This window comes from Chiloscyllium plagiosum, unplaced genomic scaffold, assembly GCF_037043375.1.
Source record: "Chiloscyllium plagiosum isolate Xiang-an unplaced genomic scaffold, Cpla_swu_hap1 HiC_scaffold_13, whole genome shotgun sequence".
Lineage (NCBI taxonomy): Eukaryota > Metazoa > Chordata > Chondrichthyes > Orectolobiformes > Hemiscylliidae > Chiloscyllium > Chiloscyllium plagiosum.
The window spans coordinates 109,679,769-109,706,292 of NW_028270151.1; the positions used below are offsets into that span (position 1 = coordinate 109,679,769).

At 45.4% G+C, this 26,524-nt stretch overlaps 1 long non-coding RNA gene across 1 annotated transcript in view; it reads left to right on the forward strand.

Annotated features, from left to right (window-relative positions):
• The window catches only part of LOC122547481 (uncharacterized), a 32,967-nt gene extending 6,729 nt beyond the window's left edge, over nt 1-26,238 (forward strand). The window contains exons 5-8 of the long non-coding RNA XR_015759066.1: nt 17,729-17,835; nt 22,068-22,184; nt 25,322-25,424; nt 25,980-26,238. This is a non-coding gene — a long non-coding RNA (uncharacterized LOC122547481). The remainder of the gene's footprint in view (nt 1-17,728; nt 17,836-22,067; nt 22,185-25,321; nt 25,425-25,979) is intronic.
• Nucleotides 26,239-26,524: the final 286 nt, after the last annotated feature.

A 26,524-nucleotide genomic window follows, 5' to 3' on the forward strand; every position in this document is an offset into this window, starting at 1 on the left:
TCTGCCGTGATGGGATACAAACCCTGGGCCCCAGAATGTTATCTGGGTGTCTGGATTATCCATCTAGTGATAATCTCACTAGGCCATTTGGCAGGGTGAGTGACTGAGGTATCCATGGGGCAGCACATCAGCACCAAATTTCCCATGGTCTCTGCGGAAGATAGAAAGGACTGGGGAGGGAGATATATCCCTGGTGGTGGGGTCTGACTGTAGGTAGCGGACATAGCAGAGGTTAATGGAGATTAGTGGGTGGCAGGTGAGGACTGGGGGGTTATATTCTTATTGTGGTTGGAGGGGTGGGGGGAAGGCGGAGGTACGGGAAGTGGAGGATATGCGTTGGAGCGCATTGTTGATCACGTGGAAGGGAAATGTGGTACTTGAAATAGGAAACCTTTCTGGGATGTCCTGGAGTGGAACTGCTTCTCCTGGGAGCAGATATGGCAGAGGCGGAGGAATTGGGAGCACAGGATCACGTTTTTACAGTAATATACTCGAGGGTAATCAGGAGAGCAAAAAGGGGACTTGAAATATCTCTAGGAAATAGTTTAAGGAGAATCCAAAGAAATTCTACAAATACATTAAGGATAAAATAATAACCAGACAGAGAATAGGACCTGTGAAAGATCAACAAGGCCATCTATGGAACAACAGGAAGTGGGAGAAATACTATGCTATTCTATTCTAGCGAGTTTGGAGAAATAAATAGTAATCACTTGAAAAGTGTCTATATTACAGAGGATGAAGTACTGGATGTCTTAAACAGTAGCAAGGTGGATAAATCCCTGGGACCTGATCAGGTGTATCCCAGAAATTGTTGGAAAGCTAGGAAGGTGATGGCAGTGCCCCTCCCTGAAGTATTTATATCATTGTTTGTGACAGGTGAGATGCTGGAAGATGGGTGCCATTATTTAAAAAAGGTGGTAGGGAAAGGCTAGGGAACAAGAGAACAGTCAGCCTAACGTCAGTGGTAGGTAAGTTGTTGGAAGGGATTCTGAGGGACAGGATTTACATGTATTTGGAAAGACGAGGATTGATTAGGGATAGTTAACATGGCTTTATGTGTGGGAAATTCTCTCTCTCTAACTTGATTGAGTTTTTTTGAAGATGTGACAAAGATGATTGATGAAGGCAGACTGTGGACGTTGTCTATATGGACACTGAACAATGTTCCACAAAGCAGACTGGTTAGCAAGGTTAGATAACAACATGAAATGGCGGGAGAACGACCCATTTGGATACAAAACTGGCTTGAAGGTATCAGGCAGAGGGTGGTGATGGAGGGTTGCTTTGCGGACTGGAGGCCTGTGAGCAGCATTGTCCTGCAGGAATGGATATTGGGTCCTTAAATAAATGACTTGGATGTGAATATGAAATATGGTCAGTGGGTTCACACAAGACACCAAAATTGGAGGTGTAGTGGACAATGAAGAAGTGGACAAGTTCAGAATGCAACAGTATCTTGACCAGATGGGCCACTGGAGCCAGGAATGGCAGACTGGGTTCAATTTAGACAAATGTAAGCTGTTGGATTTTGGAAAGGCAAATCAGAGCAGGACTTGTACACTTAATGGTAAAGTCCTTGGGAATGTTGCTGAACATAGAGACCATGGAGTGCATGTTCATTGTTCCTTGAAAGTAGAGTCGCAGTTAGGCAGACTAGTGAAGGTGGGGTTTGGTATGCTTATATTTATTGGTCAATGCATTGAGTACAGAAGCTGGGACGTGAAATTGTGGTTGGACAGGACATTGAGTAAGCCATTTCAGGAATTATGTTTTAAGTTCGAAATTCCCTGTTCTGGAAAGGATGTTGTGAATCTTGAAAGAGTTCAGACAAGATTTACAAAGACTTTGCTAGGGTTGGAGGATTTGGACTACAGGGAGAGGCTGAATAGGCCAGAGTTAATTTCCCTGGAGAGTCAAAGACTGGGAGGTGACTTCATGGAGATTTATAAAATCATGAAGGGCATGGATAAGGTGAACAGCCAGGGTCCTTTCCCCCCAGTTAGGTGGGATCAAAATAAGATCACATGGGCTTAGGTTGAGAGGGCAAAGATTAAAAACGGATCTAAGGGGCAAAAGTTTTCAAGCTGTGTGTGGTGTATGTGTGGAATGTGTGAAATAGTGGAAGCTAATACAATTACAACATTTGAAAGGCATCCGATTGGGTACATGAAGAGGAAGAGTTTCCAATGATAGTGACCAATAGCTGGCAAATGGGGCTCCATTTGTTGAGGATTCCTATTTGGCATGGACAAATTGGACCAAAGGTCTGTTTCTGTGCTGTACATCTCTATGACACTAATAAATGAAAATAAGATGTTTTCCTCTTTTGTAGAGAGCTAGCAGAAGCACAGATAATTGTCCTTGGAACTGAGAAGGTTAAGCAGTGATTTTGACCAGGTGCAAATTTGTTTCTAGGATATCTAATCTGCAGAGAGAGTGGAAATGTTAACAATGTCACAATTTTAGTAACTATTTTCAGGTAATTGGCAAATAATGTGAACATTATTTTATTCAGTAAGTTCTGAGTATCTGGAACAGTCTGAATGGCAGCTGGACACAGACTCAGCAGTTATTCATAAACAGTCTTGGAATTTTACTTTTTAAGGGAAGATCTGGGGGGCTATGGGCACATGGGAGGGGACTTGGGACAGATTTTCAGCATCTCCACAGGGAGAGGGTACATCCCAAATGGGCTGAATAGCCCCAGCCCGTGCTCTGTGATACTGCCCCATTGACTGTGAATGTTGTAGCTCATCCCAGGGCAGAGAGAGGCAGGATCCCACCACTCGCCTCACAATGGGCCCTGATGATTGATGTCAGTGCAGGCCAATAGGAGGCAGAGGGCAGTCCTGGAGGACCAGGCCGTACCAGTTTGTCTTCCAACCAATCAGAGTGAATGAGGGTATCCTCAAGGCTGGAACTAAAGAAAGGCACATATTGCAGAGATTTGAGAAACTGGAGGACATGAGATAGGGAGCGTTCTGTGGCTGGAGAGGAATTATATAAATAAGAGTTGGGTGGATTATCCAGGCTGAATTGCCCATAATGTTCAGGGATGTGTAGGTTGGCTGGCCCTGGGAAATGCAATGTTATAGGGGGAGGTTAGGAGGCTCTCCTGGTCAGTATCAATGTGATGGGCTGAATGACCTGCTTCCACACTGTTCGGAATCTCTGATAATTCTACAAGTTTTAAAATAGTTACAGAAAATAATATACCAGATCTAAAAGTTAAGGTTCTGAATTGGACAAAGGCCAATTTTGATGGCACAAGGCAAGAACTTTCATCTGGCCCCTCAAGCCTGCTCTACCATTCAATAAGATCAGGACTGATCTTTTCATGGCCTCAGCTCCTCTTTCCTGATCTCTCACCATAACCCTTAATTCTTTTCCTCTTCACAAATCTACCTTTTGCCTTAAAGGCATTCAAGTTGATAAGGTCAAATGCTGCACTCGGCAGGGATTTCCACAGATTCACAACCCTTTAGCTGAAGAAGCGTCTCCTGAACTCAGTCCTAAATCTGCTCCCCCTTATTTTGAGGTAATGCTCTGTAGTTTGACTCACCCCCAGTGGAAATAGCCTCCCTGCTTCTGTCTTATCTACTCCCTTCATAATTTTATTGTTTCCTATCCAACCTCCCATTCTTCTAAATTACAATGACTATAGAACCAGTTTTCTCAATCTCTCCACATACACCAATCCTCTCAACTCCTGACTCAAACTAGTAAACCTCCTCTGTACTCCCTCCAATGCCAATACATCCTTACTGAAGTAAGGAGACCAAACCTGTACCCAGTACTCCAGGTGTGGCCTCCCCAGCACCCTGTACAGCTGCAGCATAACCATCCCTCTAGCAATGAAGGACAATATTCCCTTCACTGCCTTAATTACCTGCTGCACCTGCAAACCAACTTCCTGTGATTCATGCACAAAGACACCCAACTCCCTCTGTACAGAAGCATAGTGCACATTGTCACCATTTCATCATCCAGTTTGCTGTTAGTCCGACCAAAATGGATGGACTCACATCTCAACATTGAACTCCATCTGCCAGATCCTTACCCACTCACGTAACTGATCTGTATCCCTGTGCAGACTTACAGTGGCCTCTGCAGACATTGTTCTACCTCATCTTTGTATCAAATGTGAACTCTGACACCGTACACTTGGTCCTCAACTCCAAAACATTTGTGTAAGTTGTAAACAGTTGTAGTGCCAACACTGATCCAAACTCACATTTATCCCCATTCTTTTCTTTTTGTTGGTTAACCCCGATCCAGTATCAATGATAATACATTACCCACAATGCTGTGCATCTTTACCTTATTCAGCAGCCTTTTATGTGGCAACTTATCGAATGCCTTCTGGACATCCAAGTACACCACATCCACCGAGTCCCCCTTGTCCAACGCACTCATCGTAACCTCAAATAAGTCCAGTAAATGCATTAAACGTGACATGTCTTTCATGAATCCATGCTTTGTCTGCTCAATGAGACAGTTTCTACCCAGATATCTCACCACTACTTCCTTGAGGTTCAAGCATTTTCTCCACAACAGAAGTTAAGCTAACATTTTGTAAAATAGTGGCACCACATTTGAGCTTCCATTCTGTCAAAACCATCCCAGAATCCAACAAATTTTAGTGAATTTTCACAAGATCTATTTGTTATTTACCCCCCGCCCCTTCCCTCCCCACCATCTCCTTTAGTCCCTGGGATGCATTTCATCAGGGCCAGGAGACCCATGTACCTTTAGGCTGTTATCTTTCCCAGCATTACCTCTTTACTGAGAATGATTGCTTCTCTGTCCTCATCTGCCATTGCCTCCATAGGCCTGCGACAATGAGAGTATATAGACAGTATGTTCCTGTTAAGGCCAAGGCTGGTAGGTGTAAAGAATGCTGCCTGACGAAAGAAATTGTGGACCTGGTCAAGAAAATGAAGGAGGCATATGGCAGGTACAGAGAGCTGTGTTTGTGTGAATCCCTAGAGGAGTGTAGGGGCAGTAGGAGGTAAACCATGAGGGTGAAAAGGGGACATGAGATAGCTTTTGGAAATAGGTTTAAGGAGAATCCACAGGGATTGTACAAATACACTAAGGACAAACGAGTAACCAGGCAGAGAATAGGTACCCGCAAAAATCATCAAGGCTGTCTGTGGAACCGCAGGAGGTGAGAGCGATTCTGTATGAGCGGAGAGGTTTTACAAACAAAATGTGCAAATCGGAACACACAAAGTTGAACGTTTCAGTCTCGTGTTTTCAGTAAACGGGGAATTGCCTCAGTGTGGCTGCAGGCATGAGTGACCGCCACCATCTTTATTCGGGGCAAGAATTCACTGGACACGTGCGGAGCCGCCAGCTTTGTAGGGGGCAAGGTGCAGCCAGGCGCATGTGCAGCCTTTCTCTGGTACAGAGTCATTGGGCAGGATTTACACAGAGCACATTCAAACTCAGAGAAATGGATGTTTATTTCTGGATTTGTTTCGTCATTCATTTAACTGATTTGGTATCGTAAATGAGTTTGCAGGTCATACAAAATTGGAGGTATTGTGGATAATGAAGAAGGTTACCTCAGATGACAATAAGATATTGATCAGATGGGATTTAATTTAGATAAATGACGTGCTGCATTTTGGAAAAGCAAATCAGGGCAGGAATTATACACTGAATGGCAAGGCCCTGGAGATGTTTGCAGAACAAAGAGACCTTGGATTGCAGGTTCATAGTCCTTGCAAGTCAAGTTGCAGGTCGATAGGATGCTGAAGAAGGTGTTCAGTATATTTTCCTTTATTGGTTCGAGCATTGAGTATAGGATGTGGGAGGTCATGTTGCTGTACAGGACATTTGTTAGGCCACTTTTGGAATAGTGTGTGCAGTTCTGGCCTGCCTCCTATCAGAAGGGTTCTGTGAAACTTGAAAGGTTTAAAAAAGAATTACAAAGATGTTGTTAGGGTTGGAGGATTTGAGCTGTAGGGTGAGACATAAAAGGCTGGGACTGTTTTCCCTGGAGTGCCATAGGCTGAGTGGTGATGTTATGGAGGTTTGTACAATCATGAGGGGCATGAATAGAGTAAATGAACAAGGTGTTTTCCCTGGAGTAGGAGTGTCGAGAAGTAGAGGGCATTGCTTTAGGGTGAACGGATAAAATTTCAAAGGGACCTAAAGGGCAACTCTTTCATGCAGTGGGTGGAATGAGCTGCCAGAGGAAGTGGTGGAGGCTAGTACAATTAAAACATGTTAAATGCATCTAAATAGACACATGATATGATTAGGAAGCATTTACAGGGATATGGGCCAAGTGCTGGCAAATGGGAATAGATTAGGTTTGGATACCTGGTTGGCGTGGATGAGTTAGACCGAAGGGTCTGTGTTGGTGCTATACATCTCTGTGTGGGATCATAACAGCTTATACTGCTCTGCTTCATCTCTGGGATCCCTCATGACCACTTTATCAATATCCAGCTTCCTCAGTCTCGAACAATGCGTGTATATTTGGTCTGTTTAGTATTTTACTATTATTTTTACAGACATTTTTGTAAGTTAATTTTTCACTGCCGCCCAGCCCCTGACCATGTGCTGCTTATTAATTTTTTTCTGGAAAATCTTTCACAGTCGAGAATTCTTTTTTTCCAATAAGCAAATGCATTTTCCTTCCATTTCTGACTATCAAATTCTGCACCGTTTTCATTACCTGTAATCCGTTTTGCACTCCCTGAAACATCGACTGTGTTTCTCCTTCCACAGATACCAGTGATTAATGCCAAATCCCTGTTGCCTGGGGAGAGGGTGATGTTTGACTTTCTTGTACAGCTGCAGTTTGTGTGGTGAAGGTGCTCCCACAATGTGGTAGGGTAAGAGACATTACAGAGTATTAATTACAGCAACAGTGATGATTTGAAGGTAATGTCCAAATCAAGAACAGTTTGTAGTTTTATTATCCTGCTTATAATTTCACAAAAATTTAGTGGGAACTTTAGGCATAAGGTCAGAGACTGATGATGTTAGGTCAGGTGACCAAAAGCATTGCCAAATAAACAGGCTTTGAGGAATGTCTTAAAGGAGGAAAGCAGACCTGTGAGGTTTTGGCTGCGAATTTCAGAAAATGTTGCTTTGGCAACTGTAAAAGCAGCCACACAGGTGAAATAATGAATGAACAGATCATTGGGTGTTTCGAACACACTGGGTTGTCGAGGTCTTCAAGTGTGTGTGATGCGGCGAGCTAGGGATGATCACAACCAGGAATTAAATCAAGAATGAGAATTTTAAATTGAGGGATGTGGGCCAGATGCTGGCAGATGAGACTACATTGGGTTGGAATATCTGGTCGGCATGGACGGGTTGGATTGAAGGGTCTGTTTCCATGCTGTATATCTCTGTGGCTCTATGTTGTTGATTATGAATAGGAGCCTTTTGATGGATCAACATGTTTTGGTACAAGGGAGCACTTGGGCAGCAGAGATTTAGTTTTTCTTGAGATTACAGGGAGGTTGAATGTGGGAAGCTGGCAGGAGTGTGTTTGGATAATGAATTCTGGAGATAACACAAGGTGGATGAGAGTATATGAGCTGAGACAAGGGTAGAATCAGCTAGAAATAGTGATCTTGGAGTGGGACTGGGCTGTCACCGTCACCTTACCTCTGGAATTCAGTTGGTCGTCAGGTTGTGAATCAGGGCGGTAACACAATCGGGAGCTGAGTGGCCCTGGTGGAGCCTAAAATGAGTGTCGCTCAGTTGGCTGTTGCTGAGCAGCTGCTGCTTGATAGCCCTGTTGATGACATTTTCCATCACTTTACTGCTCATCGAGTGTGGACTGATAGAGGGAAATTGCCTGGGTTGGATTGCCCTGTGTTGAACATGCCTGGGCAATGTTCTACATTGTCGGTAGATGCCACTGCTGGAGTGGTACTTGGCTCGGTTGGTGGCAAGTTCTGGAGCACAAGCCATCAGTATTATTGCCAGAATATTGGCAGGGCCCGTAGCCTTTGCACGACTTAAGCATTTCTTGATGTTATTCAAACTAGTTTAAAACTCACATCTGTGATGTTGGAAACCACTGGAGAAGGCTGAGATGGATCATCTCACTTTACACTTCTGGCTGCAGATTGCTGCAAATGCTGTCATCTTATCTGGTGCATGGATGTGTGAGGCCCCTCGATCAGTAAAGGTGGGGATTTCTGTGATGCTTCCTCCAGTGAGTTGTTTAATTGTCCATCACCGTTCACAACTGGGTGTGGCAGAACTGCAGAGCTCCGATCTGTTCCATTGGATGTTGGATCACTTAGCTCTGTTGCTTGCTGCTGATGCTGTTTGAAATGCAGATGGTCCTGTATGGTAGCTTCACCAGGTTGGCACTTCATTTTTAGGTCTGCCTGGTGCTGCTCATGGCATGCCCTCCTTTCCTGTCCATTGTGATGGGTGAGTGCGGGATTTGCAAACCCATGAGATTTCAGATTGTGCTGGAGTACAGTTCTGCTACTGGTGATGTCCCACAGTGCCTCAGAGATACCCAGTTTGAGATCCTACATCTCTTCAAAGTCTGTTCCAATTAGAACGGTGATAGTGTCACTCAACACAATGGAGGTTTTTCTCAACTTTAAGCCAAGACTTGTGTCTCCAAAAGGAAAGCTTTGTCCTTTAGGACATGACCAGTTCAGTCAGTAATTCTGTTGCAGAGTTAGTCTCGATTGTGGACATTGAAATCCTGTACCCGGAGTACGTTTGACACCATTTTACTTCCTCAGTGCTTCCTTCAAATATTGTTCAACATGAAGTAGAACTGATCCATGAGCCAAGGGAGGACGGTACGTGGTAATCAGCAGGAGCCATGAGATTTCCTGGTGTCCGGAGTCAATGCTGAGTACTCCCAGGACAAATCCTCCCTGTCTGTGCCACGACCTCTGCCTGGTCTGTCCTGCTGTTGGGGCAGGACATATCCAGAGATTTCAGGAGAAAGTGAAGACTGCAGATGCTGGAGATCAGAGTCAAGAGTCTGGTGCTGGAAAAGCACAGCAGGTCAGGCTGATGAACGGCTTAGGCTCGAAACATCGATTCTCCTTCTCCTCGGATGCTGCCTGACCTGTTGCGCTTTTCCATCACCACAATCTCAATATCTTGTGATGGTGGTGTCTGGTCATTGTCTGTAAGGGTTGATTTCATGAGTATGAGTATGTCAGGCTGTTCCTTGATTGGTCTGTGAGACAGCTCTGCACATTTTGGTACCAAAATCCAGATGTTCGTCTGGAAGACATTGCACCATCGAGAGGGCTGGTTCTGTGGTTGTATTTTCTGGTGCCTTGTTAGATGCCGAGTGGTCCATCCAGTTTCATTCCTTTGCAGTGATTATTTCAGTGAGTAGCTTGCTGGGTCACTGTCAGGTTGGCAGGGTGTTTTTCGCCATTGACAATGATTCCATGGAGTTCAGGGGATTCCTAATTCCAGTTATTTTTTCTTGAATTCAGATTCCACCATCTGCCAAGATGGGATTCGAACCAGGACTTCAGTCGTTTGTTTTAATATTTTGGATAAAATTTAAATACATTAGGTTTGTTCACTCACTTTAAATATCACTTACCCAGGTTTTGTTTCTTTGTAAACACTGTCCATCCTCCTGTCTCCTCCACTCTCCCCTCCAACAACAAGAGTTTGGAGCACATGGATTTTCTCTGTCACTAAGACTGAGATAATCCGATCTGATGCTTCTCTCCCTCCCACTAGCCCACTAAGTCAAACTGCTTCATGTGGTGTTCCCGGTTTTTGTCCAAACCTACATCTTTCTCCAATCTCATCTCATGTCAAGCCTTATCAGAGCTCATCTTGACCCTTTACCCTAATCTCACTAAACCATAGACTTTCCAACTCTCTTTTCTCCTCCTCCTCATCAGTCCCCCTCACCGATTCACAGACATTGTTTCTTGTTCTATCTTTTCTGGTTATGGTCCTTCTCACCCATTCTGTGAAAAACTGACATTTGACCTCACGGTTGTTGGAAAATGCTGCTCCATCTCCACTTTCCCTTTCCTTTCTGAATTCCTTGCATTTGGTGTCCCCCGTGGATCTATCCTTGGCCCCTTCTGTATCACACCTACATACTGCCAGGAGATGACATTGTGCAAAAGTACCATGTTGGGTTTCACATGTACACTGACGATGCCCAGCTCTCCCTCCCCATCATCCCTCTCCATTACTCCACTGTTACTCAGTTATCAAACTGCTTACCACGCTCCCACTACTCGATTAGGTGCAGTTTCCTCCAATAAAACATTGTAATGGTTAAACCCGTAGCCTAACAAGTTCCTTTCCCTAACTGCTGAGCCTCTCCCTCTCACTGGGAACTATGCAGCAGAACTAGACTCATCACAATACTGCTGTTATATCTGACGCGAAGCTGACCTTCTGATTAGACATCTACACAATCCCAAACACCAGGAATTCCAATCTTTAAACCGTTGCGTATCTCCTCCTCATCTCGGCTCCATTGCTACTGAAACCCCTTACCCGTGTCTGTGTTGCCTTAAACTTGATGAACCCAAAGCAGAACCCTTGATTCTGTGACTGGCTCAGAATCTGTTTCAGACCCCCCCCCCCCCCCCCCCTCCTCAGTATTTACCCTCAGACACATCAGTATTTATTCGATCAAACCCCTGAAGAATCTGGTGGTGCAGTCTGATTATAGCTGGTGGAAATGATAGAAGATGATGTGTTGTATCTGGGTGGAAGGTAAGGACTTGGTGGAGGAGGGGTTCTCTCCTTGCTGCAGTTGGAGATGTGGGTTTCAAAGGCAGAGGTGCAGGACGTGGAGGAGATACATTGGATGGTATTGACCACATGAGAGGGGAAATTGCAGTCCTCGAAATATGGGGCCATTTGGTATGTTCTGGCTTCACTGGGACACAGCAGTAAGCATGAGATAGAGATGTTGGCCAGGGAACAGGCTCGTGTGTTTAAAGTGGCAGGCAGCTGGATGCTCGGGGTCTGTTTTTGCAGCAGAACGTAGATCATCAGTTGTCATTTCGGCCACCTCCACTAAGATGCTGCCAGACACAGGTTCCTGTCCCCCTCCATTAACAGCTATGCACCCTCCCAGCCAGATCGTAATCCACTCATTTTTCTTTCCAAATGTTCCAGTCTCTCTTTGGGTTCTGTCCCTCCCTGTTATTTACACTTTAACACCTATCTCCTGCAATACAAAGATCTGCAGGTTAGTTGAATTGGCCAAGCTAAATTTCCCATAATATTCAGGGATGTGTAGGTTAGGTGCATTAGTTAGGAGAAATATACAGTAGTAGGGTAGGGGAATGGGTCTGGGTGGGATACCCTTCGGATGGACTCTGTGGACATTTTGGGTCGAATACCTGTTTCCATGCTGTCAAGATTCTAATTTTCCCAGCTCCCATCGGATCTGAGGAAGGGCCACTGGACAGATTTCTGTTCCCAGATGCTGCCAGACCTGCTGAGCTTTCCCAGCACCTTCTGCTTGTTGTTCCTGAATGACATCATCCATACACCTTCTGGGTGTGATTCAGACGGGAGTCTCCTGTGGCTCTCCCCATCTCAGACAAGTATACTGTTTTGGAAAATGTAGTTGGTAATAGACTCTCAGGGGAATGTAACACTGACAGCCAAGTTACTGGTACTGAGACTGGCTTCTAACATAATGTGAGGAATATCCAGTTCGACACGATCAATAGTGATAGGGGACTCTCTAGTCAGGGGCACAGTCTGCCATTTCTGCAGCTGACAGTGAGACATCAGAATGGGGTGGTGCTGCCCTGGTGCCAGTGTCAAGGATGTCTCACAGAGGGAGAAGAATATTCTCAAAAGGGAAAATAACCAGTGGGAGGACATTGTATATTGGTACCAATGGCATAGGAAGGGGAAGGTATGGGGTCCTGATGAGCAGGGAGATTTGCTAGTGCCACTCGGGAGGCATTAAACCTGAGTCGGGGTAATCCCAAACAGATAGTGAGAAAAGAGGTGGGCCTGAGGCTGGTAGTGTTCACCAATCAGAATGTCAAGGCAGGCAAGAGCAAGCCACAGAATGAGGTGCGACGGACCAGTTGCACTGCATTTATTTCAGTGCAAGATACCTGACAGGTCAGGCAGGTGGGCACAGGGTATGGTTTTGAACATGGCACTGGGATATTATAGCAATTACTCAGGGATGGATTGGACTAGCAGCTTAATGTTCCAGGGTATAGATGCTATAGCAAGGATAGAAAGGTGCCAACAGAGAGATGTTTTTGATTAGGGATAACATTATGGCTGGGTTTCAGGAGGATGTTCCTGGGAGTACATCCAGGCAATTTATTGGTTGGTACTGAGAAATAAGAAAGGGATGACCATCTTAATGGGATTGTGTTATAGACTCTCTCTCAATAGTCGGCGGGGAATTGAGACACAATTTTACCAGGAGACCTCAGTTATCTGTAAGAATAATATGGATGCAATGATAAGGGGTTTTAACTTTACCAACATGGCCTCGGAGTGCTGTAGTGTTGAGGGCTTGGATGGAAAGGTATTTGTTCAGTGTGTACGAGAACATTTCAGATTCAGTTTGTAGGATGTACCGACTAGAGAAGGAACAAAACCTGATCTGTTTTCTTTATTCATTCACAAGATGAGGCTGTCACTGGCTCGGCCAGCATTTATTGCTGCGTTTACCCAGAGGGCAGTTATGAGCCAACCACGTTGCTATAGGTCTGGAGTCCCATGCAGACCAGACCAGGTAAGGATGGCATTTTCCTTCCCTAAAGGTCGTGAGCGAACCACATTGGTTTTCCCAACAATTGACAATGGATTCCTTGTAGTCACTAGATTATTGTTTCCAGATATTTATTGAATTCACGTTCCAAAATCTGCCGTGATGGGATTCAAACCCAGGTCCCCAGAACGTTATCTGGGTCTCTGGATTAACTGTCTAGCGATAATTTCACTCCGTCATCACTGCCTGTTAGGAAATGAGGCAGGGTGCGTAACAGAGGTATCAGTAGGGCAGCGCATCAGCACCAAAGATACCACAGTATTGAGGCTCAGTGGTTAGCGCTGCTTCCTCAGCACCAGGGACTTGGGTTTGATTACAGCCTCAGGCGACTGTCTGTGTTCAAGTTGGCACGTTCTCCACAGTGTCTGTGAGGATTTCCTTCTGGTGTTCCAGTTTCCTCCCACAGTCCAAAGATGTGTAGGTTAGTTGGATGAACCACGTTAAGTTTCCCATTGTGTCCAGATGCAGTATATGAGGTTTTGGGATGTGCAGGCAAATCTCTGCCTGATGTGAAAAGATCCTTTTGTGGTCTTGGACAGATGTCAGAGGGAGGTGTGGCCGCACGCTTTACATTTCCCATGGTGGCAAGGGTGGGTCAAGGGTGTGGAGCGTGGGTTGGTGGGAGGGTGTGGATCGAACATGGGAGGTGCAGCGGGAATGGTCTCTGCAGAACACAGATAGGGTTGGGGAGGGAAATATGTCTCTGGTGATGGGGTCTGACTTTAGGTAGCAGAAATAACCGAGGTTGATGCGCTGTATCTGGAGGTTAGTGGGGTGGAAGGTGAAGACCGCAGGGTTATATTCTTTAATATGGCTGGAGGGGATGGGTAAAGGCAGAGGTGCGGGAAGTGGAGGGTATGTGTTGGAGGGCATTGTTGATCAAGTCAGAGGAAAATTACGGTCCGTGAAGTAGGCCTTTCTGGGATGTCCTGGAATAGAATCCAAAGAGATTAAACAAATATATCACAGACAAAAGATTAACTGGCCCAGAGAATAGGACCCCTTAAAGGTCAACAAGGCTGTCTGTGGAACCACAATGGGTGCAAAAGATATGCAAATAATTCACTTCATTTTGACTTGAGAAGTGTATGGAAGCTCGAGAGTTTGGAAAAATAAACAGGGATAACTTGAAAAGTGTCCATGTTACAGAGGAGGTGGTACTAGATGTCTTAAATCGCATCAAGGTGGATAAAGCCTTGGAACCTGATCAGGTGTATCCTGGAACTTTCTGGAAATCTAGAGAAGTGATTGTTGGGCCTCTCCTGAGGTATTTGTATCGTTGATAGCGACAGGTGAGGTGCCATTATTTTAAAAAGGTGGTAAGGAGAGGCCAGGGAACAAGAGAACAGTGAGCCTGAAGTCAGTGGAAGGCAAGTTGTTGGAAGGGATTCTGAGGGACATGATATCCATCTATTTGGAAAGGTAAGGAATGATCAGGAAGAGTCAATGTGGCTTTGTACATGCACAATTGTGTCTCACAAACTTGAGTGAGTGTTTTGAAGTGACAAAGAAAATTGATGAAGCCAGGCGGTGAATGTTGTTTATATGGACATTCAACAAGGTTCCACAAAGCAAACTGGTTAGCAGGGTTAGATAACATGGAATGTAGGGAGAGCAAGCCATGACAAAACTGCCTTGAAGGTAGGAGACAGAGGATGATGGAGGGTTGCTTTGCGGACTGGTGGCCTGTGAGCAGCAATGTGCTGCAAGGATGGATATTGGGCCCTTAAATAAATGACTTGAATGTGAATATATGAGGTATGGTCAGTAGATTTACAGAAGACACCAAAATTGGAGGTGTAGTGGACAGTGAAGAAGGTTAGTTCATAATAAAACAGGACCTTGATCAGATGGGCCATTGGAGCAAGGAATGGCAGACGGAGTTCAACTGAGATAAATGTGAGGTGTTGTATTTTGGAAAGGCAAATCAGGGCAGGACTTATACACTTAATGGTAAAGTCCTGGGGAACATTGCTGAACAGAGAGACCTTGGAGTGCAGGTTCATAGTTCCTTGAAAGTCGAGTCACAGTTCGGCAGCGGAGTGAATGGAGCATTTAGTACGCTCCCCGTTATTGGTCAATGCAATGAATGCAGCTGTTGTGACGTCATATTGTGGCTGGACAGGGCACTGATTAAGGCCCTTCTGGAATGCTGTTTTCAGTTCCAATCTCCCTGTTCTTGGAATAATGTTGAGAAACTTGAAAGGGTTCAGAAAACATTTGCAAGCATTTTGCCAGGGTTGGACGGTTTGAGCTATTGGGAAAGGCTGAATAGGCTGGGACTATTTTCCCTGGAGAGTTGGAGGCTGAGAGGTGGTCTTATAAAATCATGAAGGGCATGGATAAGGTGAGCAGTCAGGGACTTTTTCCAAAGTTCGGTGGGTCCAGAACGAGATGGTACAGGCTTAAGGTGAGAGGGAAAAGATTTAAAAGGGATCTAAGGGGCATCTTATTCATGTTGATGGCATTGCAAGTATGGAATGAATTGTCAGAGGAAGGGGTGGAGGATAGTACAATTGCAGCATTTAAAAGGCATTTGATTGGGTACATGAAGAGGAAGGTTTTAGATGAATAAGGGTGAACCGCTGGCAAATGGGACTCCATTAACGCTTTCCGTTATTGGTCAATGCATTGAATACAGAAGCTGGGACGTCATATTGTGGCTGGACAGGACATTGATTAAGCCACTTCTGGAATTCTGTTTTCAGTTTGAATTTCCCTGTTCTGGGAAGGATGTTGTGAAACTTGAAAAGGTTTGGACGAGATTTACAAAAACGTTGCCAGGATTGGAGGATTTGGGCTACAGGGAGAGGCTGAATAGGCTGGGGCTATTTTCTCTGGAGAGTCAAAGACTGAGAGGTGACTTCATGGAGATTTATAAAATCACGAGGGGCGTGGATAAGGTGAGCAGCCGGAGTCCTATTTCCTCAGGTTAGATGGGTCCAAAACTAGAGCACATGGGTTGAAGTTGAGAGGGCAAAGATTTAAAAGGGATCTAAGTGGCAACGTTTTCAAGCTGAGTGTGGTTGTGTATGGGAGGAGCTACCAGATGAAGTAGTGGAGGCTGATAAAAATCACAACATTTAAAAGGCTTCCAATTGGGTACATGAATAGGAAGGGTTTCGATGGATACAGGCCAATAGATGTTAAATGGGAATCCATTAGTTTAGGATTCCTTGTTGGCACGGACGAATTGGACCGAAGGTCTGTTTCTTTGATCTTAATAAATTAAGATGTATTCCTCTATTGTGTGGAGAGCTAACTGAAGCACAGATAATTATCCTTGGAGCTGAGAAGGTGAAGCAGTGATTTCGATCTGGTGCAGATTTGGTTCCAAGGTCTTGAATTTGCAGAAAGAGAGAGAGGAATTGTTAACACTTTCACAATCTTTAGTAACTACATTCAAGTAACTGGCAAATAATACAAGGTGAAAATGTGAACACTATTTTACTCAGAAAGTTCTGAGCATCTGGAACACTCTGAACAACACAGATTCAGCAGGTATTCTGAAACAGACTTGGAATTTTACTTTTTAAGGAAAGATTTGGGGGGTTGTGGGCACATGGGAGGGGACTTGGGACAGACTTGCAGCATCTCCAGAGGGAGAGAGTACAGCCCCAATTGGCTGAATAGACCCCAGCCCCTGTGCTCTGTGATACTGCCCCATTCACTGCCCCATGAAGCTCATCCCAGGGCAGAGAGAGGGATTAGCCCCCCACTCTCATCACAATGGTGTCCGGCTGATTGATGGCAGCTCCAGACCAATGGGAGGAGAGTCTGTGTGGTCCTGCAGCCAATGAGATTGAATGAGGGGTGTGGCCAGCAAGATAACACATGTCCATGAGCTGTGCAGGTGCAGTGTCACTGTTTGGGGTTGGGAGAGACAGCAGAGACTGGGACAGATGCTGTTGGACCTGAATTACAAACTCCCGGTAAATTTAAACCAAAAGAACTGCGGATGTTGTAAATCAGAAACAACAACCAGGAGGTTATGGAAAAGCTCAGCAGGTCTGGCAGCATCTATGACGAAAAATCAGAGTTAAAGTTTAAGATCCGGTGTCCCTTCCACAGAACAGATGTTACTGAGAAAAAAAAGTCAGTTTATGTGCAGAAGGTAGTGTGGGGGAAGGATAAAAGGAGTAAAGGATAGGTGGGGACAGAGTGAGAGGAACAGTTGGATAAAGGATAACGATCTGGCCGGGGGAGGTTGACTAGTTGTTAATGGAGATGGGGTAGGGGGCTACGACATGAGGTTGTTAACCTATGGTTAGCCACTAACTGTCTCCATTGTAAGCTGTTGCCCACCTATATCACTCCACGATTGGAGCTGCCGAGGACACAAACCTTTGGAATATCCTCCCGAACCCCCTTTGTCTGCCTTAAAGATCTTTCTAAAAATCGTTCTCTTTAATCAACGTTTTCATCATTCGTGAAGCATTTTAGGAGATTTGTCAATGTGAAAGGCTCCATACAATGCAGGTAGTTGTTGTTATTGTCTGACATCAGGAGAAACAGGGATGAGCCCTCTCTCTCATACCGAATGAATAGCAGCAAAAGCAGGAAGCACTGAGCATGCTCCAGCCCACAATGGGCCTCGGATTATTGATGTCAGCGCAGGACCAATAAGAGTGGGGGAACGGGGGCTAGAGGTGCTAGTTGGTCCTTCAACCAATCGGAGTGAATGAGGGGCGAGACAATACTCAACCACATGAAAAAACTTCACTGACAGCACAGTGTTGTTGTGACCAAGGCATTGGCAATGTGTGAAGGTGAAGGGCAGGGGAAAGGAAAGACATATTGACCAGGAAGAGGCGGAAATTTTCATGGTATGGGATGAGAGGTTTTATAGAACTTAGTGCACATTGTAAAACACAAATTTCAAAATCCAAATTCTGCACCATTTTCCCTCCCTATAATGCATTTTGCACTCCCTGAAATATCAACTGTGTGTTTCTCCCTCCACAGATACCATTGATCAGTGCCAAAGCCCTATTGCCTGTGGAGAAGGTGATGTTTGACTTCGTTGTACAGCTGCAATTCGTGTGGTGAAGGTGCTCCCACAATGTGGTTGGGTAAGAGCTGTTATAGATTATTCACTCAGTGACATTGAAGAGTTGACAATGTATGTGCAAATCAACAACAGTTTTTTTTTTATCATGTTTATAAATCCACAGAAATACTATTGAGAACTTCTGACATAAGGCCACAGATGGGGATATTAGGTCAGGTGATCAAAATAATTGCCAAATAAGCAGGTATTTAGGAATACCTTAAAGGAGGAAAGCACGTCTGAGGGGGTTAGGGTGGGAATTCCAGACCGTGTTGCCTTGGCAACAGTAGAACCAGCCAGACAGTTGAAGCAATGAATAAACTCATCGTTGGGAGTCTGAAAGAAGATGAGTTGTCGGGGTCTCACAGGTTGTGTGGTGCAGGGAGACAGGGATGTTCACAACCAGGAATTACATCAAGGGTGGGAATTTTAAATTGTTGCTTGTTAATAGGAGCATTTGTTTGGTCTCCCCTACCCTGGGAAAAAAGAAACCATGACTGGTCACCCTATCATTGCTCCTCATAATTTTATAAAGTTCGATAAAGCCACTTAAAATGTCCAGTGCTGCTGCAGGGAAATAGCCTCAGCCTATTCAGCCTCTTCCTATGGTTCAAATGTTCCAATACTGGCACCACAAGGTAAAACTTTTCTGAACTCTTGCAAGTTTCCCAACATCTTTCCTGTAACAGGGAGACTGGAATTGAAAGCAGTCTGGGGATTCCAAAAGTGGCCGAGCCAATAAACTGTACAACTGAAACATCCTATCCTCAATGCACTGCCCAATAACAGCTAGCATACAGCACACCACCTTCACTGACCTGACTACCTTCAACCACACTTTCAAGGAACAATCAACCTACACTGCATGGTCTGTTTGTTTGTCAACACTTCCCAAGAACTTGCCATTAAGAGGTTGAGTCCTATTCTGATAACATCTTTCTGAAATCATGGAGACCACAATTGAATGCAGTATTTTAAAACTGGCCTAACCAATGCCCTACTCAGCCACAACGTGACCTCCTAACCCCTACACTCAGTGACAGAATCCCCACAGTGTGGAAGCAGGCCTTTCAGCCCATGAGACCATACCAACCATCGGAACAGTATTCCACCCTAACTCTGTAACCTACCATTATCCAAAGCTAATCCATCTAAACTGCATGTCTTTGGAATTGTGGGAGGAAATTAAGAGCACCCAGAGGAAGCCCACGCAGACACACGGGGAGAATGTGCAAATACCACACAGACAGTGGAATCAAACCAGAGTCCGTTTATTGACCAGCACATTCCATTAAAGGTCAGTGTCCCAAATGCCACATTCAGCACCTGATCTCCCTGAAACTCCACTTTCCAGGAACTGTGCAGTTGTTCTGAGCCCTTCAGAGGAAATTAAGGTGAAGAGGAGAAAACACGAACAGGGTTGAGTTGTAGATGTATAAAATAACTCTCCATCTTCCCCCTCTCTGTTCCCCCCGTCTCCCCCCACTCTGTCTGGTTCCCCCCTCTGTCGGTCAGTCCTTTGTCGGCTCCCCCACCTCGTCGGTCGTCCCTCCCCTGTCGGTCTGTCCCCCCATCTTTTGCCCCCTCGGTCTGTTCCCCCTCTGTCAGTCGCCCCCTTGTCGGTCGCACACCCGTCTCTTTCCTCGCTCCATCGGTTGCCCCGCTTCAGTCTGTTCCCCCTCTTTGACGGTCGCCCCCCCAAACGTCGGTCGGTCGCCCCCTCTGATCCCCCTGTCTGTTCCCCTCCTCTCTAATCCCGCTTTCTGTCCCCATCCATTTCTGTGCCTCCCCTCTCTATCCCCCTCTCTGTCCCCACCCATTTCTTTCCCAACCCTCTCGATCCATCCACCCTCTCCTACCCTCCGCCCACCCCCTCTCTGCCTACCCTCCCCTCTCAGCCCCCTAGTTCTGTACTCCCACGTCTGCAGGGAAAATATCTTGTCTACTTACCCTATCCATGCCCGGCCTGATTTTAAAAATCTCTTTCAGGTCACCGTTCAGCCTCTGACTCTCCAGCGAAAACAGTCTATCCAACCCTGGCAACATCCTTGTAATTCTTTTCTGACCCCTTTCAAGTTTGAGAACATCCATCTGATAGGAAGGAGACCAGAATTGCATGGAATATTACAAAAGATGCTGAATCAATGTCTTGTACAGCCACAATATGACCGTCCAACCGCTACACTCAATGCTCTGACCAATAAAGGCAAGCAGACCAACTGCCGCCTTCACTATCCTATCTACTTGCTACTCTACTGTCAAGGAACTATGAACCTGCACTCCAAGGACTCTTTGTTTAGCAACACTCCCCTGGAACTTACTATAAACTGTATAAGTCCTGCTAAAGTTTTCTTTTCCAAAATGCAGCAGCTTGCATTTTTCTGAACTGAACTCCTCAGCCCATTCACCCTTCTGATCCAGATCCCCTTGTCCTCTGAGGTAATCTTTTTCACTGTCTGCTACACCTCCCATTTTGGTATCATCTGCAAACTTACTAACAATACCTCTTATGTTCACATCCAAATCATGGATATAAATGGCGAAAAGTAGTGGATCCAGCACCGATCCTTGTGACACTCCACTGGTCACAGGCCTTCAGCCTGAAAAGCACCCTCTGCCCTTTACTTTTGGGCCAGTTCTGTACTCCATGCGATCTAACCTTGCTGACCAGTCTCCCATGAGGAACCTTGTCAAACACGTTACTGAAGTCCATGTAGATCATGTCCATGCTCTGACCTCAGCAATCCTTTTTGTTAACTTCTTCAAAAAAACTGAGTCAAATTCATGAGATATGATTTCCCATGCACAAAGCTGTTATTAGTATCCAGGATTTAACTCTGTACATTGGGGTCTGCGCTGCCCAGTTATAGGTGTTAATATTCTGGATGAAGTTCAAGTACACCAGCATTTTGTCAGTGAGTCTGTATTGAGTCCTGTTAATGTCACCAACACAGGTAAGTTCCTTTTGAAAGGCAGTCCCTGTATCCCTTGCCCACCAGGAAATAGTATAAATGTCCTTACCTCTGGACTAGGAGGATCAGGCTCAGAGTTGTGTAAAAGCATCTTTGAAGAGGCTGATTAGTAAACCTGCCCAAGCCACCAGGCCATACTGTCTTCCAGCTGTCCCTGCCTGAGCCTCTAAACAGAACCTTCCTGTAGTTTCTCTACTGTCAGACTCTCCCATTGCTCAGTTTGTCTAGGATCCCCTCTTGCTGCTGCACTGATCCTGTCGCTCACTGACATGTCCATCCCCCAGTGTCCTCCAAATTCATTCACTGTTCACAATCCCATTGACCCAGTCCTCCAGCAATGCCCCCTCCACTCGATAGAGACGGCTCAGTGGTTAGCACTGCTGCCTCACAGCATCAGGTACCCGGGTTAGATTCCGGCCACGAGCGACTGTCTGTGTGGAGTTTGCGTGTGCTCCCCGTGTCTGAGCGGGTTTCCTCCCACAATCCAAAGATGTGCAGGGCAGGTGAATTGGCCATTCTAAATTGCTCATAGTATTAGTTACATTAGTTAGTGGGCATGGGTCTGTGCAAGTTACTGTTTGCAGGGTCAGTATGGACTTGTTTGGCCGAAGGGCCTGTTTCCATACTGTAGGGGTTCGGATATATTGGGCAGCAGCTGCTGTCAATCACCCGGACTCCTGTATGATCGGGAGCACGTGCTGTAGGAGGGAGACCAGTGCACGGTCGCAGTGCTTGCAACTGTGGGAGTATGTGCAGTCTAGGTCAGTGTCTGGGAAGGAAGCTGTGGGTGTGATGAATTAATCTATCATTAGCAGCTTCATTCCTCTGGGAGCAGGACCCAGGGAAATGGCACCTTTCTTACTACTCTGACATGTGATCAGACCATCAGTGGTGCAGCGTTTTGCAGAAAATGATCAGAACTCTTTTGTGAAGATTCAGAGTTGTTATGGAAAGGGACAAGGATGGGCCTGCAATTAGAATTCTAATTTGGCTCATTTTAGTAAGATGGGTCTTGGCCAGAGTTGCAGGAAGCAATGTATGCAGGATAGTTCTCATCAGGAGCTAGGAAACTGAATTCGAAGAGAATGTGTGAGAGAACTGGGTATGGAGGAAATGAGTGGGGGGGGGGGGTGGGTTTGGATTTCAGTTCACAGAAGAGAGAAATTGTGAGACTGATGCTTAAAGCTTTGGAGGAACAAGGAAGCTACAGTTTAAATACTACAATTGTCTTATGAATTTCCATCTTGTATGAACAGTGGTAACTTGTGTGCTCTGTTGTAAGGTACTGAAAGGGTGGATTTGCGGATGAGAAATTCAAATTGAACTTCATGTTCAGATCTGATCGTTACTTGATCCGTGCCGCTCTGAATATCATTGGCCTTTTCATCTGGAAGGAAAGGTGTGCATTCTGTCCGTGGGCGACTATTCCAAATGTCAGTGTGACTGCAAAAGTACTGAGACACAGCCAAGTCCATGTCAGCATGGTGACTGGGGAGAGAGATTCCATTTGCTTTTGAAAGTCTGGAAAATCATGGCACATTTCAAAGGAACAATTAAGCCACAACTTTGCTTTCTAGAAGGACAAGTCTTTAATTAATAATGCAACCAGAAAGACACAAGGATACCTGCACCATGGGAAACACTATGAAAACGGGATTGTTGTAAAGGAGTTCATTCTCGATCATGGATTATAATCCATTGACTTGTCACGTCGGTTCCAGCGCTGTGGGCAAATACTGGAAATATGATGAATGTAATATAGGTTTCAGTTATAAAACTGTAAAAAGTGCAGAACAATTTACAAGGATGTTGCCAGGGCTCAGGGGTCAGAGTTATAGGGAGAGGTTGGACAAGTGAGGATTTTATGTTTAGAGCAGAGGAAACAGAGGGGGTTCTTTTCTCGAAGTGTATAACACCATGAGAGGCCTGGATAAGGTGAATGCACTCAGTCTTTTTTCCCACGAACTCAAGGATTGGACGGCTTGATTGGATCAGTTTAAGGTTAGAGGAGAAAGAATAAAAGGGAAGCTGGGGGGGGGGGCAAATGTTTTACACAGAGGGTAGTATGTATATGAAATGAGCTGCCAGTGGAAGTGGTTCAGGCAGGAACACTCAACAGGTAAAAGACATTTGGACAAATATATGGATAGGAAAGGGTCAGAAGCAGATGGGCCAAGTGCAGGGAAATGGGGTTAGCATGGATGGACATTCTGGTCAGTATGGGCCAGTTTGGGCCAAAGGTCCTGTCTCTGCTGTAGGATTTTATAACTCTAAGTGCATTTGCTATTTCTCCCACTAACTCTGTTGGTATCCTGGGATACATTCCATCAGGGCAATGAGACTTGTCTCCCTTTAGCTCCATACCTTGCCCAGCTCTAACTCTTTCATGATAATGGTTATCTAGGTCCTCACCTTCCTCAGTCTCCTTATCAATTACTGGCATGTTCTTCGTACTCTCCAATGTGAAGACTGACTGCTGGTGTACTCATATTCCTGAACCCTGCTGGATAGGAATAACCAGGCACAGAACTCTGAGAGGTCTTCTTTGAGTCTTTATTGATGAGACATGGCAGTTACCTGGATAGTGAACATGCAAAACACCTCCAGCCAGCATCAGGTAACTCCCCGCCTGTCCGATGTGCCGCTCCCATTCTTATACCTTTGTGTTTTGGGACTTTGAATAGAGACTGTCTCTCAGTATTATCTCCATGGCAACGGTCAGTTAGAAAGTCTAGTTCAGTTCAGCACTTTGTGGTTAAACGACACACCCCTCCCCCACGCCCCCGTGCCTCCCTCAAGTATCTGACAGGCACTTCAGTTTCAGTGGGGTTTTCTATCAGGATTCTGATGTGGAGGAGCCGGTGGTGGGGTGGACAATGTTTAAAAACCACACATCACCAGGTTGTAGTGCAACAGGATTATTTGGAAGTACAAGCTTTTGGAGTGTGTTGTGATTTTTAACTTGATCAGGATTATCTCTATGGTCACAGTTCAGTGCTTCAACAATTAGACGCCATATGTTCCCCACACAATAGGTTCCCCTCTAGCAGTGTAAACTGCTATTCTGGCCCTGGGGATAGCTACTCATCACTTTTCTCCCCCAATCCCATCTCGCTTTCTGTTGATCTTTAAAGTTTTTTTAATCTCCTTGATCTTTGGCAATTTGTATGCATTCTATTTCAGTTTGATACACTCTCTTATTTCCTGAGCCACCCATGGCAGATTATTCCTTTTCCTACAGTTCTTCCTTTTCACTGATATATACTTTTGCTGAGCACTTCAAAAAATTGCTTTGATATTCCCGCAGTCTGTCAACTTTCCCACCGTAAAGTCTTTGTTTCCAGTCTACATTAGCCAACTTCTGCCTCATCCTATTGTAGTCTCCTTTTGTTTAAAAAGCACAGGATCTTGGGAGTGGATCTAATCTTCCAGCTTTCCATCTGTGTTCTAAATTCAACCAGACTTATCACAAGTCTTTTATCAGATTACGAGGTGAGATGATGTTACCTGGGTGTTTCGGTTTTCATTGTCAGTGACCTTGGCTTTGTAATAAAGTACAGGATAGATATTCACAACAGCGTACACTGGACGCTGCGAATGTACGACGCAATCTAAAACCATAAATCACTGTCTCCCCTCAGTTTAAAATTGCAAAATCATTATCTCCTACACACTTCCTCACTGTCTAAGCTTGTAACGCTAATCCACCTGACTATGTCATTTTCCGAAAATCTCCTTTGGTGAAGGTGGTGAGTTTTGGATTCCGCTTTCCAGTTATTACCGTAAGAAGAGACGCACTGGGCACAGGAGAACCAGCCCCACCATTTAATACGGTGATCATTGAGCTCACATCGGTCTCAGCTGGATTTTCCTGCCAGCTCTTTCTCACTCTTCAACCCATTGCAAATTCAACATCTGTATCTCTTCATTACATTGGCTCATTGTCCTGGCATCCACCGCATTTTGAATAGAGAATTCCACAGATTCACAACACATTGAGATAAGTACATTCTTCCTCATGAGAATAGAATAGAGTCCCTATAGTGCAGAAACAGGGTATTCATCCATCGAGTCCACACCAACCCTATGATGTGCATCCCGTTCAGACCCACTCATTCCCTGTAACATTGCATTTCCCATGGCTAATTGTCTGACTGGCACGTGCATGGACACTGTCAGCAATTTAGCATGGGCAATCCACCTAGCCTGCACATCTTCGGACTGTGTGAGGAAACTGGAGAACTGCACGAAACCATGCAAACATGGGGAGAATGTATAAGCTCCCCACAGTCGCCTAAGGTCTCTGATGCTGTGAGGCAGCAGTGCTAGCCACTGAGCCACCTCTGCTTAAAACCTGCTGCCCCTTATTAACCTCCCTAACCCCCAATTGGCTGAATCTATGTTCCTTACATCAGAAATCAGGTTGTCTAAGCGGATGTCTCAGTGCATCCCAGTGACAGCCCACAAGTCCCGTGTGTCTGAATGGGGGTCCAATACACAACATCTTCCACCCCACACTTTTCATTCACGTTCCAGAGACAGGGATCCAGTGGCTGCATGAGGACTGCAAATCCCAAATTCCGAGGCAGGGACCACACGTCTGTGGGGAAACCTGGAACTGCCCGAGTACAGAATGTGGGTAAGTTTTGGAGCATGTGCTTTGGGGGAACTAGTGGAAAGGATTTCACACTGTGATTGGCTGGAGGAGGAACGTATTTGCTTGTAGTATTGATCTGTTCGAGGGTCAAAGTGTCACCACACCCACATGGGACCAAGTTCCATCCCCAACTTGTGATAACACTGGAATCTACCAATGAGAAACAAAGAAGGATCTGACCCATTCTCCCAGACTGAAGGTTCCTCTACTGTCCAGGATCTGCCACCTCCCTGTCTGTTTCCTTTCGTTTCATTCTGCTGTTACATTATTGACTTGCAGCAACTGAAGGGAAAGGAAGTGAACCCAGAAAGGGTGCAGCGTCTAACCAGGGGCGGGAAGTGGTGGCATGGATCTGTTTATCAACAACTCCATGAGAATGGGGAGGGTGTACATTAGGGGGTAGCAGAGTCAGAATGGTGGGAGAGAGTAAGTGTGATGGAGGGTTACAGCTTTGAGGGAAGAAAGGGGGAAAAAGATATTCCAGAGAAACTAGAATTGTCTGCTCTGAATTTCTAATCTGTACATATTCCTTTATAGAGGGTGCGAGATGGTGAAGATTTGCAGACTGAAATCTCAAAATCATATGCAGATTGTGATTAAGTTAAACAACATTTGAAGAACCAAAGATAGAGAATCAGTCGGCCAAAATCCTGCAACACTCTCCCTCCCAGCATTGTCGGTCTACCTGCACCAAATGGACTGTGAATGGTACGAGACAGCAGCTCACTACCATCTACTGAAGGGTAACTAGAGATGGGGAATAAATACTGGCTGAGCCAGTGATGCCCATATCCTGGAAATGCTGAAACCCAGTTGATGTTACTGCAGGATGATGAGGGACGCTGAGTGCATCCTCCAGGAGGCAGCACCATCACGATACCCCTGCCTATACCCACACAGTAACACTGCAACATCACTGGAACAAAAGGTGGTGAAGCCAAAGGAGGACTTAGATATAGTTCTTCAAGGTAAAGTAATGAAAGGGGATTGGAACACAGCAGGAACAGGAGACTGCGATGCATGGTTAGCTGATTTCCCTTGAATGGTGGAGCAGGATTGAAAGGCCGAATGGCCTCCTGCTG